This window comes from Macrobrachium nipponense, chromosome 18 (assembly GCF_015104395.2).
Source record: "Macrobrachium nipponense isolate FS-2020 chromosome 18, ASM1510439v2, whole genome shotgun sequence".
NCBI lineage: Eukaryota > Metazoa > Arthropoda > Malacostraca > Decapoda > Palaemonidae > Macrobrachium > Macrobrachium nipponense.
In genome coordinates this window covers 66,695,230-66,706,960 of record NC_087211.1, presented here as the reverse complement: position 1 = coordinate 66,706,960, position 11,731 = coordinate 66,695,230, and the positions used below count along the sequence as shown (strand labels likewise).

General features: G+C 33.9%; 1 protein-coding gene across 2 annotated transcripts in view; it reads right to left on the bottom strand.

Moving 5' to 3' along the window:
- LOC135197116 (hemicentin-1-like) overlaps window positions 1-4,022 on the bottom strand; it is a 74,560-nt gene extending 70,538 nt beyond the window's left edge. For both annotated transcript variants that reach the window (XM_064224082.1, XM_064224083.1), the window contains exon 1: window positions 3,505-4,022. The gene's annotated coding sequence lies outside the window, so the exon portion shown is untranslated. The remainder of the gene's footprint in view (window positions 1-3,504) is intronic.
- Window positions 4,023-11,731: the final 7,709 nt, after the last annotated feature.

Genomic DNA, 11,731 nt, shown 5'->3' with positions numbered 1-11,731 from the left:
TGTGACATTATTATTATTATTATTATTATTATTATTATTATTATTATTATTATTATTATTATTATTATTATTATTATTATTATTATTATTTGAAGGCTCTCTGCAGTATTCCTTACGCCCACACAAATCATCATTGATGAGCGAACAATAGTAGTCTTTTATAGAATAATAAAATAACTTTTTAACTTTAAATTCCCACTTCATTGTTTTATATGGTGTAATTTTGTCGAACTATGTGCTATTACAGGGATTCCATTGTTTTAGATATTATCTGACTTTATATATTAATGTATGTGCTTTTATTTTGATTTCAGTGTTGTAAATATCATCTGAGTTTGTATATCAGTGCCTGTTCTTTATATGGATTTTATATGTATTGGCGTTTTTATGTAGCCTGCCAATAAGCTACTACAGCTTCGGCGGCTTTTCTGGAATTATATATAGAATTGTATTGATGTGACATAAATGAAAAACTAAAACTAAGCTATAATTTTTTATTTATTAATTTTTTTCGGTCTATCACAAGTCCTCCAATTCGACTGGGTGGTATTTATAGTGTGGGGTTCCGTGTTGCATCCTGCCTCCTTAGGAGTCCATCACTTTTCTTACTATGTGCGCCGTTTCTAGGATCACACTCTTCTGCATGAGTCCTGGAGCTACTTCAACCTCTAGTTTATCCAGATTCCTTTTCAGTGTTATTATTATTATTATTATTATTATTATTATTATTATTATTATTATTATTATTATTATTAATTATTATTATTATTATTTTTTTACTCACAGTGGAGTTGAAACTCCGATATAATTTCACTTCCCATAACATCAGCCAAGTCCTTTCTTACTTGCGTAGATTAAAAACTCTCACTAATTGATCATATAACAGCACCAGTCTCTATCCCTTGTTACACCATGGCTTCCCGCGTTGTTATTTTTATCATAAATCATTTCTGCTTTCGCAATTAGCAGTGATTATTTCATTTTCTTTCAAGTGTTACCTCTTTCGTTAAGGTAAGTTGTCTTACGACCACAAATATACATACATACATACATACATATATATGTATATATATATATATATATATACTATATATATATATATATATATATATATACATGTTCTGGGTGTTTGCCTATAAATATGATGTAATTATAGAGATCATAAAACCGTAAAGAGACTAAAGCCTACAATTACAAAAATATATGTATATACAAAGAAATATATACATGTATGTATTATGTAATATGTAAAAATGAATATATATATCTATGTATATATATATATATCTATATATATATATATATATATATATATATATATATATATATATATATCTATATATATATATCATATATAAATATATATATATATGTGTGTGTGTATACATGTATATGTATATATAAATATGAATACACACACACACACACACACACACCACACACATATATATATATATATATATATATATATATATATATCTATATGTACTATTATATATATATATATATAAAGGATGATATTTTTCTTATTTCCTTTTTATTTTTGTAAGAACAAACTACCACTTTTCCCATTCTTTCACTTCTCAGTTTCCTCATGCCTGACTGTTATTCTGGGTATCTTTTCATCGCACGAGTTTAATTAACTTTTCGGCTTGATGAATTTTATTTAGATTCAGTGTGTGGCCGTCAGATGATTGCTTGGCTCATGTGATTCCATTGCTTGGTATAGTCATATGTAGAGGCCTTCAACTTTATAGAATATTTTTCCGCTATTCCAGACTAAAGCGATATATATATATGTATATATTATATATATATATGTGTGTGTGTGTGTGTGTGTGTGTGTGTGTGTGTGTGTGTGTGTGTGTGTTTGTGTATGTTTGCATTTATGTATGCATGCATGTTTGTAAAGATGCATATGTATATTGTATACGTATAATGTATACATATGTGTATCTGTTGGTACTTATGGAATGTGTTAACATTAATAATGTATGTATATGTATATATATGTGTGCGTGTATTTGTGTGAATGTGTTAGTACTCAAACTTATCGCACAATTTTGTTGCGGAATATATTAATCAACATACGTTAACAGTAAAAGATCTTGTTAATTCTAGTTAGTAATAGCGGCTGCAGTGGTATATTAACATGACATTAATGGAAATGTCTTATGTTGATAACAGCATTAATGACAGCTGTAAGAGTTGAGGTCTGATGTTGATAACAGCGTTAGTGACAGCAGTAAGAGTTGAGGTCTTATGTTGGTAACAGCATTAATGACAGCTGTAAGAGTTGAGGTCTTATGTTGATAACAGCATTAATGGCAGCTGTAAGAGTTGAGGTCTTATGTTGATAACAGCATTAGTGACAGCAATAAAAATTGAGATCTTATGTTAATAACAGCAGTAAGAGTTGAGGTCTTATGTTGATAACAGCGTTAATGACAGCAGTAAGAGTTGAGGTCTGATGTTGATAACAGCATTCGTGACAGCAGTAAGAATTGAGGTTTTATGTTAATAACAGCATTTGTGACAGCAGTAAGAATTGAGGTCTTATGTTAATAACACCATTAGTGACATCAGTAAGAGTTGAGGTCTTATGTTGATAGCAGCATTAATGACAGCTGTAAGAGTTGAGTTCTGATGTTGATAACAGCATTCGTGACAGCAGTATGAGTTGAGGTCTAATGTTGATAACAGAGTTAGTGACAGCAGTAAGAGTTGAGGTCTTATATTGATAACAGCAGTTAGAGCTGAGGTCTTATGTTAAAAACAGCATAAGTGACATCAGTAAGAGTTGAAGTCTGATGTTGATAACAGCATTAGTGACAGCAGTAAGAGTTGAGGTCTTATGTTGATAACAGCAGTAAGAGCTGAGGTCTTATGTTGATCATAGCATTAGTGACAGCAGTAAGAGTTGAGGACTATATTGGTAAAATAGCATAAATGAATCAAGTTGATGGTGATAGTAATAGCATCATTGGTAGTAGTGCATGAAGACAGTAGATATTAATCACAATCTTCATAATCTCTTATATAATCATTAACAAAAAATTAAAAAATTACCACAAATCCTCATCGACTCTAATCTGCTTCGGGTTACATATAAAGAATTTCTTCTCTATTTAACATGACTTATCCCTGAATCAATCGTATATTACCTAATCTAATCATGAATCATTATCAAATGTCAGTGAATTTTTTTTCTAAAAATCATGTACCTTTATATATTTATATGTATAATATATACATACATACATACATACATATATATATATATAATATATATATATATATATATATATATATTATATATATATTATATATGTGTGTATGTATGTATATATACATGTCTTTATTGTAAACCTCTCCCGTGAGTTGAGAAAATTATACTAAATGTTAAGTACCCTTAAAAGCTAGGCCATGCGTGTTTAAAAAGGCAAATTCAGAGTACAATTCAAGTAGCAGAAATTAGGTTAATTAACAAGTAAGGGTACAGACCTCCTTAGCATGCAGTGGATGAGGTGAATACTTCATTTGGGTCGTGGATTTGCTACGCTTTTCTGCTCGTTTCAGACTAACCTTTTTATTAGACTAAAAAAAAATAAAGTTTTAATTTCATGTTCAATCAGAACAGTTTTATTTTCTCCACAAGGACACGTTTCGTGTGTTGTTTTTTTTCTAATCACTTGTTTAATTCGCTGGGGCAAAAATAATTAGCTAATTATAGCCTGAAGTCATCGAGACTGGTAGCAGGCATATCTCGTATAAGTTTTGAAGACTTAATCAACTCGGTAGTTTCTCAAATAAGTAAAGTTTAAAAATACGAGGTTCTTGCTGTGACTAATGTCGCACTTTGTTGGGCCATTGTGTTCACTCCTCGTTCGTGACTGTCTCTAAAACGAAAGGTTCTTTTCGGGCTTGAGAAAAAATGATTACAATCCTCAGCGAACTCTGGGTCTGCTCATAGGGACTGCGCGCACTCGCTCACCTCTTTCCACCGCCGAGTCTGAACTCGGACTGGCCGGCACTCCACTCCACAGGCATAACCCCGCCGCAACCAGCAGAGCCAGAGGTGGTGGAGAATGAGGAGGAGGAGGAGAGAAAGGGGAGGGGAAAATGTGCAAGAATGAGGAGGAGGGCTGGGGAGGGGGAGGGGGAGGGGGAGGGGAATGAAGAACAGGGGAAGAAAATAGCCAGAACGTAACCGACGATCATCGGAAAGCAAAAGTTATGGTAAAGAGAAGAAGAGATCCAAGTTTAAAAGAAAAAAATTAAAACAGATGTCTTAAATCAGAATAAAGGGGAAAATAAAAACCTAGCAAAAGTGATAAAACAAAGGACAATGTGAACATTACAAAAGCGTTTGAGATTAGAGGATGGAGAAGAAGCTAAAAAAAGAAAAAAAAAAAAGATAGCGAAGGAGGGTAACTTCAAAGTGTAAGAATTAAACGAGGAAAAAAAGTTGAGTTGAAGAAAAGACGTCTGGAAATAAATACTGGAAAACAATCACTGAATTAAAAAGGATTACCTTCTCTTTAGAGCCTTTTCCAAAACGATAAGTTTGAAGATTATTATTATTATTATTATTATTATTATTATTATTATTATTATTATTATCATTATTATTATTATTATTATTATTATTATTATTATTATTATTATTACCACCCATACCGACGACGACTCCTGCATGACCTGGACCTGAGGAACGCCTTTCCATGCACCAGTATTCTGTTAATACTAGTACACTGATATATAATGCCAGTTTTTGACTAATAAATCCTGTTCTAAATAAAATAGCACTTTCAGCATTATTCCTAATATAAATATTGGCCAATTATTGCGAAGTATCGCTGAGCCAGAAAAGCGAGAAATAAGAAAAATAGAAAAGATAATATATAAGATTAATTCGCTGAATTCTGCCATTTTATTCAATAGAATATTATTATTATTATTATTATTATTATTATTATTATTATTATTATTATTATTATTATTATTATTATTATAAATAGGATGGCTGCACAATTTGAGTTAATTTTACATTAGCCATCCATCCTATTTAACAGAACTTGTTAAAGATTGGGTCTACGTTCTTCTTCTTCTTCTCATTATTATTATTATTATTATTATTATTATTATTATTATTATTATTATTATTATTATTATTAAAAGGATGGCTGTACAATTTGAGTTACTTTTACATTAGCCATCCATCCTATTTAACAAGACTTGTTAAAGATTGGGTCTATGTTCTTCTTCTTCCACCCCTCTTCTTCTTCTCATTATTATTATTATTATTATTATTATTATTATTATTATTATTATTATTATTATTATTATTATTATTATTATTATTATTATTTTTATTTTTATTTTTTTTTTTTGCTCTATCACAGTCCTCCAATTCGACTGGGTGGTATTTATAGTGTGGGGTTCCGGGTTGCATCCTGCCTCCTTAGGAGTCCATCACTTTTCTTACTATGTGCGCCGTTTCTAGGATCACACTCTTCTGCATGAGTCCTGGAGCTACTTCAGCCTCTAGTTTTTCTAGATCCCTTTTCAGGGATCTAGGGATCGTGCCTAGTGCTCCTATGATTATGGGTACGATTTCCACTGGCATATCCCATATCCTTCTTATTTCTATTTTCAGATCTTGACTTATCCATTTTTTTCCCTCTCTTTCTCTTCAACTCTGGTGTCCCATGGTATTGCGACATCAATGAGTGATACTTTCTTCTTGACTTTGTCAATCAACGTCACGTCTGGTCTATTTGCACGTATCACCCTATCCGTTCTGATACCATAGTCCCAGAGGATCTTTGCCTGATCGTTTTCTATCACTCCCTCAGGTTGGTGCTCGTACCACTTATTACTGCAAGGTAGCTGATGTTTCTTGCACAGGCTCCAGTGGAGGGCTTTTGCCACTGAATCATGCCTCTTTTTGTACTGGTTCTGTGCAAGTGCCGGACATTCGCTTGCTATGTGGTTTATGGTTTCATTTTTCGTATTGCACTTCCTACATATGGGAGAGATGTTATTACCGTCTATCGTTCTTTGAACATATCTGGTTCTTAGGGCCTGATCTTGTGCCGCTGTTATCATTCCTTCAGTTTTCATTATTATTATTATTATTATTATTATTATTATTATTATTATTATTATTATTATTATTATTATTATTATTGCTGCATCAGCTACATTCATTTTATAGAGAAATAGAGAAGAACCTCCATAAAAAAACTGCATCTGATGCAGGAAATATTTTCAATAAAACATGTTTAAAAGAGTGTTTATTTCCAACATAGTATTATTATTATTGGTGAGGAAATCCACAATGATGTTAATTATTATATAATATATGTGTGTTTTATATGTTTTAATATTTATTTACACAGACATCACTGGATTTCTTCACCATTTTAGTTACTCATGGCAATATTATTATTATTTTGTTTTTTGTCTATCAGTCCTCCAATTCGACTGGGTGGCAGTTGTAGTGTAGGGTTCCGGGTTGCATCCTGCCTCCTTAGGAGTCCATCACTTTTCTTACTATGTGCGCCGTTTCTAGGATCACACTCTCCTGCATAAGTCCTGGAGCTACTTCAGCCTCTAGTTTTTCCAGATTCCTTTTCAGAGATCTTGGGATCGTGCCTAGTATTATTATTATTATTATTATTATTATTATTATTATTATTATTATTATTATTATTATTATTATTATTATTATTATTATTGTTGTTGTTGTTGTTGTTGTTGTTGTTATTATTATTATTATTATTATTATTTATTATTATTATTATTATTATTATTATTATTATTATTATTATTATTCTTGGTGGAAATCCACAATGATGATTATATATGTGTGTTTTATATGTTTTGATATTTATTTACACAGACATCACAGTGGATTTCTTCATCATTTTAGTGACTCATGACAATATTATTATTACTTCTCTCTGTGTGTATGTGTGTGTGTGTGCTTATGCGTTCGAAGGAAACCCCCCAAAGTGCATCGTTCCTCATCTGTTTTCTCCAATTTCTCGCGTTTTCCGAATTCCGAGAAGCCACCTCTAATTAGACGCATCAGGTGATGAGTCCTCCAGGTAATTAGGTGTATAAGGTCGCCGCCAATAAGGGTTCCCCCGGAGTCTTTTGAGTGAGGCCGCTCCTTGGTAACCGGGACTGGAGGCGTAGGAAACGAGTTGTGGGCGTAAGAAGGAATGGAATGAAGAGGAAGGTATTGGACGGAATGTTCGTTAAGGTTGACTGACCTATAAGTTTATTAAATGCTTGCCTAAGAGGCCGTCACCTTCCAACAACCTTCCTTCCTCGGTCCCTCTTTCCACCGAAGAACCCACTCCCCCCTGCCCCCCTCCTCCAACACCTTTAAAGATATTTGAAAAATGTCATAAACGTTTTAAGATATTTTGAAAATATTTGAAATATTCTGAAGATATTTAAAAATTTTTGGAGATCTTTAAAATTTTTTGAAGATATTTAAAAAATATTCTAAAGATTTTACATTATTTAGAATATAATTAAAATCTTTTGAAGATATATAAAAAGCATCATAAAGATTAAAAAATAGTTTGAATATATTTGAAGAATACAAAGATTTAGAATCTCTTGAACGCGACTCTCTTTGTGTGGATATGTTTCAAAGATTTATTCCCTAACATCTTTTTTTTTTTTTGTATAATGATAATGCAACTAGCGCTTGATAGATGGCGTAAAAAAGATGTTGGGAAGAGCCTCGATATATTGATGAAACATGGGAGTAAGTGGAAGACATCGGTGAATTGTGCTGTGTGTGTGTGTGTGTGTGTGAGTACGTACGGCAATTCGACTCTCTACTGGCAAGTCCTGTGTGTAGGCTTTTGAAGTGTCTCGTTTTAGGAAGTTCTTGAAATTCAAGCTTCCAAACAATATTGGTTCCAACCTCCCACCACAGATAAACATTACAGAAACTTTACTTCTAATAAAATATAGCATATTTATTTTAATTTTCGTTGGTGAAACAAGGCTCTATATGGCCGTAGATTTTAGCACGTTTTAATTTACGTTAAAAAAGTTGGGAATATAATGTTTACAACTTACGCATGAGGGATTTAAAATCTTGCACGCGTCTCGAGTATGCTGGAGGTAGGATCACCCTTTTCTTTTTTTTCTTTTTTTTTAAGGAGCGATTTCTAGGTTTCCACCGAGAAAGACCATTCATTTTTCATTTTTTTTTTTTTTTTTTTTTTTTTTTTTGCGGGAATGAACTCGGTAGCCCCTGAGTTGCCAAGTCAAATATTTTATCACTCATCAATTGAAAAGAGGGAGAATTAATATCGCCAGATTGGGATTTAAGTTTATATTTCGCCTAAAGAAGCTTATCATTATATATATTATATGTTATTACATTTTCTGCTGTTTACCAAGAGCCTGAGTTTGCAGATTTTTCGTAGCTGTGAAGAATGACACCAAGGAACGCAAAGTGCTGACTATCAACTATCGACAGAGGTTGTTCGTAGGCCTATTAAATCCCACAACCTAATGTGGCTTTTAAAAGTTAGAAATTTCTCTGATTGTGTGACATGTGCAGCAGATTTCACTAAGAACAGTTTATTTTTAAAAGTTAAAAATTTCTCTGATTGTGTGACATGTGCAGCAGACTTCACTAGGAACAGTTTATTTCTCTTTCATATTTTATTCTCTACGTCTTGAATTAAAGTTCCTTTTCTGTAAGGGGCTGACTTTGCTATTGAGGCCTCAGGACTAGAAACGCCCTGTTTTTTCAGCAGGGGCTGTATGCTTGTCATATAATTTAATAATATAATAATAATAATATCGAGTTGTTGAGCGATATAACTCCCGACTACGATGCCATTAAAAAAAATTATTTTAAAGACTTTCTTGTGACTTGTGATTATTGTCTCTTATGTGACGATGGCAGCTGGCTCGTCGTTGGTGTGTCAGTGAAGAAAGTTACTTCAGTAGGATTACTAAGACTTTAGTTGCTTCACTGGGCAGCTTTGTGAATGATAGGAATCGGTGGTCACGATTCTGTTCAGTTCGTTCACGGTTTCCTTTAGAGTCCAGAGGGATATCACACGTCAGTGAGCTACTTACTACTGTTATTGTTGGTATTTTGAGTAGAAGACGACAGAACTAAAATATACTCTCATTTCAGTTTTTGCCATAATTCTCTTCAACAGGGACTTGAAAAAGAAAAAGTCCAGTCGTTTTAAGTTTTATTTTATTTCCTTTTCAGTTGTATTGAGTACTTGTTACTAGAGTAGCTTGTTAAACCATCGTATATATGTGGCTAAGCTAGATTTATACAAAGCCAGCTGGTAGATGGATTCTTGTATCGAAGGTTGATAGATGAACGTAAGGTGGTTTATTTAATTCATGCTTATTGGAGGTTTATTGAGAGATATTCCTCCTTGGTGTTAAGGGTTTTTAGTAGATGTATCCATAGTTAGCCTCAATGCCTCATAGTACAAAATCTAAGTCAGTGCTACTTTGGCTTGTTATCTACGCGTCACCTACTATTCGAGGTGCTAATACTAAACAAGACGGAAGCATCTTGTTTGTTTGTATGATGCTTTTACGTTGCATGGAACCAGTGGTTATTCAGCAACGGGACCAACGGCCTTACGTGACTTCCGAACCACGTCGAGAGTGAACTTCTATCACCAGAAATACACATCTCTCACTCCTCAATGGAACGGCCGAGAATCGAACCCGCGACCACCGAGGTGGGACGCTAATACCATACCAACCACGCCGCTGAGGCGCTACATTTAGGTCTATTGTGGTCGACAAATTATATTAGTAAACGATATCTTCGTTTTTTAGTACCTAATAGCACCTCGGAGTATGTGACGCGTACATAACAAGCCATAATAGCACTATATAAAAGAATTTCTTTTATAAATCTTAGTCTGCGTTGTTCTCTGTAGTGGATTTTGATGTTGCCATCTTGGAGATGGCAGGCGAGGCACGTTAACAGACTAGCCTTTGTCATCCCGAAAGACGAGGTTTTGTGCTGCCCACTATGCTTACATTGGAAAGAGTAGTACCCATTCACCACGCTGGCCCTTATGATTTTGGCTGGTCAAGGGGAGCAGTTGTTTCATAGGTCAACCTGGTCAAGATCTTGCGTCACTTGGATTGATAGTGCAGCACATAAAGGTTTTTATCACCATTGTTACCAGTGTCTTTGCTTTTGTTGGGGACGATCTTTTTCGTAATCTCTAATTTTTACAGAAGAGGGTCACGATTGCTCCCGGTGGTCAGGTAATCATTCTTACTGTACCCTTTATTTAGATTCATTTCGTGATCCTCTCCAACATAATGGTACATGCATGTGCTGAAAGAGCGCAAAAGCGCTAGGTACTTTTACTAAATATTACTTTTGTGGCAGCATTTACCCACTGCTTGGTCTCAAGTCCAGGTCTGCAGATAGTCATAGTTTCCTTGGCCAATTTAGCACCTCCAATTGTTGCGTTTGAGTAATGTGCATAGAGTTCCCCCTTTTAGTATTGTAATAATCACGATTCATAATTAGCCTTATTGAGAGTGAAACGGATCAGGCAACTTCGATTTGATTTTGTTTTTGTTTGTGGTTGTTCGGCAACGGGACCAATGGCTTTACGTGACTTCCGAACCACGTCGAGAGTGAAACTTCGATTTGAAAAGTTGAAAGAAAAGTTCTAGGGTGAATGTGCATCTTGCAGACCCTCATCCATCTGCATTTATTTTTTTTTTTTTGTGTGCAGCATCGAGTTCTTCCTCGGTTGTTGTGCTTTTTAGCAGTTTCTTATTATGTGTATTTTCAGGTTCTTCTTTCATACCGAGTTTACATATGCTTCCTTCTTCCCACCTCAAAGGGTTGGGCTGTTTCTTTAGCTCGTGTTTTGTTCAAGTCGGTGTCGTCTTCGAGTTGCCAGCTGTGTTCCAGTGATTATGTGCTATATTTCCAAGTATTCATAAGATGTATCGATGATATACTAATAGTACGTTCTGTTCTCTCGACAATTTTCTATTTGCTTACTGAATGTCCTGTAAAGTGAAGTTCCACGTAAACTGAAACTTCTACATTACACAGTTCCATCTTGTAGGATACCACAGCTTTCTGGTGCAGGGGATACATTTTAGAACTGCAAGTAAACAAGGTCTGAAATGCATCCATGCAGGTGCATTTATTTTACCAACATTAATATTGCCATCAGCAATCAAGTCTTACTCGAGTGAAAGATTCAACTCGTACAGGGTTGGCCGGTCTTTTAAAATTTTAGTGTAATGTGGGTTAAATTAATCGATTAGCAAAACCCTTTGAATACTGTCACTTATAGTGACAACAAGGGCTTTGATCATACACAGGTAAGCCATTGAAAAAGGTGAAAATTAATCATGGGTTCTTGAAATGCACTTAAAAAGAGAAATTCAAACATGGGTATTCCATATGCCAAGTCTTGTTCTTGAGTCCTTGACCTGCATAAATAATTTTAATATGAAAAATCACTTCAGTGCTTTCATAAAACCTGCCCACAAATGATGTATCAAAAAGGAAATAAAAAAAACATCTTATATATTTCCTTTTTTTACTGAATTCAACCATTAATAACACGAGAAAAATATTCACTAGTTTGTATGAAAGATCAAGACATCACGTGTAATACTTATACTAAGATGTGTAACATTTCTAAAAAAAACCACTACTGTGGTT